This window comes from Fukomys damarensis, unplaced genomic scaffold (genome assembly GCF_012274545.1).
Source record: "Fukomys damarensis isolate Sample0158 unplaced genomic scaffold, DMR_v1.0_HiC HiC_scaffold_38, whole genome shotgun sequence".
Classification (NCBI taxonomy): Eukaryota; Metazoa; Chordata; class Mammalia; order Rodentia; family Bathyergidae; genus Fukomys; species Fukomys damarensis.
The window spans coordinates 8,058,116-8,063,332 of record NW_022900950.1 but is presented as its reverse complement, the minus strand read 5'-3'; the positions used below and the strand labels follow the sequence as shown (position 1 = coordinate 8,063,332).

At 41.0% G+C, this 5,217-nt stretch overlaps 1 pseudogene; it reads right to left on the bottom strand.

Annotated features, from left to right (window-relative positions):
- Nucleotides 1-2,948: 2,948 nt before the first annotated feature.
- LOC117284583 lies at nt 2,949-4,389 on the bottom strand (annotated as a pseudogene).
- Between the last annotated feature and the right edge of the window lie 828 nt (nt 4,390-5,217).

Sequence of the window (5,217 nt, the reverse complement as noted above, 5' to 3'; positions counted from 1 at the left end):
TAGGTTCTTACTTGCTCTGTGACCTTTGGTATATTGCTGAATTTATACATGATGAGTATGAGGATACTTCCAAGAATATCTGTTCAAAATAATGTGTGTGTTTATGCATAAACACATAGGGTGCTGCTTGGGATGTAATGAGCTTAAAAATGCTTAAAATTATGCACACTAGTCTGAACATTGTCTTTTAGTGACGTGAAAATAAATTTCTTGATATAATCAGTTACTAAAGGGAGCACCCAAAGTCAACTCTAGTATGGAAACAAATTACTATATTGACACTATTAGATACAATGGAATCTACTGTCAAGTCATCCTGACTTTAAAAAAATCCATAATTTTTGATAGAAAATGTAGATAAATAGGAACTGGACTGTGGAAATAAGACCCGTATATAAGACTTTTATTCTCCTCTATTCATTTCTTCAATTCTGCCAAACATATCTGCTCGGAGGTGAAAGGGTAAGTTTTACTCTAATTCAAGCTACTGGTTCAGTATATACTTGAGGTAGCCAATCACATTTATCAAAACATAAAAACAGATAAAAATGTAAAATGAGTTTCCCATCTAAAACGGGGAAAAGCAGATATATTATGCACTTGTGAAGATGTATATTTATGACCTTCGTGCTCTGTTGTTAAGCTGTATGATTTCACTCTCATTTGAAAGGTAACAGCTGGCAGATCTGGCAGACTTTAGGCTGCCGATCATTCAGAGAGCTGCATTTGTCGCGATTAAATATGCAGCACTTATTAAACCTGAGCCTTGACATCCAGTGAAGTCTATCTGTATTTAGATGGCAAGTGAAGTCTGTCTGCACCAGAATGAGGCATCGTTCCTGGAGGCAATCTGTTACCAGTTAAGAGGCTGGTGAAAGAACTCTGTTCTTCCCTTGGTAGAAGCACTCTACGAGCTATTTGCAACTGAATGTAAAAAAAAAAAAAAATCAAATCATACAGACACAGATAGTATAACAATGCCACTCTTTTAAATCTTTCCTAAAAGACTAAAATATATGCACACACAGAAAAATCTAGAAGAAAATTTCAATGTTACTTGTATGTTACAAACTTGAAAATAATTTTTACACCAACAAGAAAAATGGTGAAAATGGTAGTCCATTGTTTAAATAGAATTGTGCCAAACAGTAGAAAGAGACCGAATATTGATATATATGGATGAATCTCAAAAGTAGTTTGCTGAGTAAAATAAATCATACCGTTATGAGACCAAGCATATCATTTCTAAATCATGTAAACTTTACAGAGTGAAGTAAAACTAAAATTTCAAGTGCCTCTGTGGCACGGTGAAAGGTGTGATGCAACGGCCGGGGATAGAACATAAATTTCCAAGGTTCTATGTTTTAATTGGCATAACAGTTACGTGGATGTTCACATATGTCACTGTCACCATGCTGTCACACTTACTGATGCACCTTTCAGTCCGTGAATGCACTGTGATTTTAAATATATGCTTCTTTAAAGCTCTTTGGAAGTGAAGTGTTCAAGAAAAATATGAGATAAGGAAAATATGGAAACAATGTCTTTGTAAATAGGGGAGGGTGGAGGAGGTGAAGGGAGGGCAGGGATATGGGGAAAAAATGAGACCCAAGACCTGTCATGTAAAGGTACAAGATCCCAATGGTGAATGCAACTGTACTGTATACTTGACTGTGACCTATATAAAGATGAGTTTTTGGGAGATGAGAGCATCATGAAGAATATGGGATGGTAGGAGGTTGAAATTGTATTATTATTTTTTGTTTGTTTCTTGAGACAAGACCACACTACGTAGTTCCAACTGGCCTCAGACTCACTGCGTAGTCCAGGCTGACCTCAGACCCATAGAGATCTTCCTGCCTCAGTTTCCCAAGTGCTGAGATGACAGGTATGTGCCACCATGCCCAGCTCTATGAGTGTGGAATTGTTAAAGCTTCAAGGTGCCATCAGAGTCTAAACCTATTTTAATTTTCAGAAAGGGTAAGAGAAAGGGCAAAACCAAGTCAGAAGACGGGGAATTCTCAGGAGCTCTAAGTGCTCCCTGCTCCAGGAGGAGTACTAGAGATCATAACATTTCCCCCTGTTATCTGGTACAAAATAATTATTTACACCACCAAAGCTCCTTTTCCAAGCAGCATTTCCCCATTACTTTGGCCCCAACCAGTCCTATTATTTAGTGGCCTGTAGAACACACTCCCAGTTACAGCCGTGGGGTAAAATATAGAGGAATTTCCCCTAGGCTGGCCCCAACAACAAAGAATTAAAATAAGAGAAAGGGCTGGCAGTCTTCTGAAGACAAAGGATAGAGACTAAGTTTATCTTCCCAAGGGTGGAATTTTATTTAGATACTGCTTGAGAATGCATATATGCCACAGGAGGACAAGAATGAAAAGTTAGAAATCTTACTGTTCCTCCCAACCCTGAATGCCCAACCACTCCAGACATCATAATTGTCATTACCATTTCTGCTGAATGGAGGTCCCTAGGTACCAATCACACAGGCAACTTCATGGTGTCCTAAGCATGCACCATAACTTTTCCATTCAAAAACTGTAGTCTCTGTCACTCTGGCTATGTTGTTGATTCTCTGGTTACTTCTATATTTTATAGTATACAGCAGCATGTGGACAAATTTCCTTTTAAAAAAAGTTCAGAAAGGTATCCAAGAGAAATTATGCTTGCTTGCGGAACTGGATTTGGATGCTTCGTTTGCCTCGGGGTGTTTGTTTGTTTGTTTGTTTACACAGGTGCAGATCTAGAGTCTTAATCCTTTTTCCATCTTTCCTATCTTGCTCCTTTCAGGGGTCATTCTTCTCTCCATCTCCTGGACCACAGCGGAGGTACCCAGATTGGCCATTTGGGGCACTCGTCCAACCCGTTTTCATCTTTCCTTGCCCATCCTCCCTCGGAAGGCTTGGGCGGGGGATTTAGCTCAGTGGTTTCACCGCCTACCCTGCCTCAGAAGGCTGAGCTGGAGCTTTTTTGCCCTCCACCACGTTTAGGGGATTGCGGCTCTGTGACTGAGCTCAAAGATACAGCAGGAAGGTCAGAAATTCGCTTCACCTATGCATTCTCCTTTGGTGGAGGGGCTGCCATTTCCTTTAGAGGTAGATCAGGTTTGGGAGGCCTAGAAGCTGGGGAGTGACAGTCTTCCTCCTTACTGAGTGTTTCATTTTCTAGAGACTTCCCACTCTCTCCTTTGCGCATTTCTGCCAATGGGGCTAAGGGCCCCGTCTGTGATAATTCACTTTCGCATTTCTGTTTCTTCACTTGGTCAGCTTGGGTGTCTCTCCTGAGGCCATCGCCCTAGCGCTGGCTCATGCAGCACACACTGTAATTTCTCCTGCCCCTTCTGCAGCCATTACCCCACTTGTCTTTCTCTGGAAGCCGTCAGCAGGCTTTGACTTTCCAAAGGTAGAAGCATCGACTGGACTGGGAGGTGCTAGCACAGAATCATCGCGCTTAGGAGGACTCTGAGGCTGTGGGTTCAGTTTGGGGGATCGCTGTCATCATGCCTGTGCTCCTCTAGAGTAGTCAACCCTGGAGCACGGAACCGGTGGGCCTGTCTGTCACGTCCGTCTTCCTAGTGGTCTCCACCTCTTCTGCAGTCATCTCTTCTACCATTTCCATAGCAAAGGCTCTCCTGCCGCTGCCTATTCTGGAGTCGTGGCCTCTGTCATCGTCTCTGTGACCTCGGCCAGCATACCAATACCCGTCGCTATACCCTTCATGGCACCAATCTTGACACTTGTCCCAAAGCTCTCATCACCTCTTCTAGGAGAGTGGTCATCAAAGCTGTGGCAGGACAGACCCTCCCGTTTGTGTTTCGTCAGAATCTAGATTTCTATCATATAAGAAAGTTCAATTATCTTGGTCTTTGTTCTGTGCTTGATCAGCAGCATCCACTCAAACTCTCCTGTTACCTGGAGACTCCTCCTTGAAACTCCTGAGCAGGGAACCCAGGTCCTCAAACGCAAGCATAACCAAAACCTTTGTACCTGTCGGAATTGCAGCGTTTGTGTGGCAAACACGTTGCTCCGATACTTAATCCTCTGAAGAATTCCTTGGCAGAACCTTCGGTCACATATTAGGGAAGGTTCCCTAGAAAAGCAGTGTAGGGTGGCGATTCCGGAAGGCAGCCCCAGTCCATATCGGTTCCAGAGCAGCCCAGAGCAGTGGAGAGGATGGACGGGTCCATCGGATATGCCCTGTACACATCGGCCTCATTATCCTGCCGGGCGGTTGAAACACCTCCTGCCATATCAACTTCCATCAGCTCAGCTTACTAAAGTGGGGCATGGTTCCCCCAGCAGTCTCTCCATCTTCAGACAGAAAGTCTGTTGGGGAGTCTTCTCCTTCTTGTTCTTCTTTATTTACTGGGACCACCATTTTGGGAGAGGGAAAATGTCTTCACCTGCAATTTTTGAAGAACACTGTTTACTTAGTAATTTCACCCAGCGTTTGTTAGCAAATTTGAATTTCTGCCAATCAACAAACTGCCTTTTGAAAATATTATATAGGTGTACAATCTGCCTTGTGTAAATTTTAAAATTACATTTCTACTACACTGAAGAAACTTGCACATTTACTCCTAATTGTTTAAAAACACACTTGGTGTCTTTTTCTTTTTCAGGAGTAGAAAGATATACTAAGTGCAGTTATACACCACGTAATGATCTTTCAGCTACCAACAGATTACATACAAGGGGATATAATCCATAGAGCCTATAGGTGAGCAGGCTTACATGACTTTGTAGAAGTAACTCTTAAGTTGTGCACGGAGCAACAAAACAATCTGAGTGAATTCTCAAGACCTATTCTTGATACTAAGCGATGTGAGACTCTAATTATCTCTCATAATTTGAACAGTAGTTTTTTTAGGATGTTATTTTTCTTTTTACTTTAAGAATTTTTGTGTTTTATCTAACTAAACATATCTCTCATAACTTTTATAATATCAAATACTTTATTTTCATATTGACAAGGACTATTACTATGTTCCATAAAGACGTTTACCAGTTTTTAACCATATTTTAATGCTTTATTGTTTTTACTAAAATATTTCATTATATATCTTTTCATCGAAATAATAGTTTAAAATTATGTTTTTTTTTCCATGTGGCAATTCAACATCTTTTCTTCAATAACACACTACCTAAAATAGGTTGAGACACTTTTTTTTTTTTTTTTTTTTTTACCAGGGTTTGTTTGGTTCCT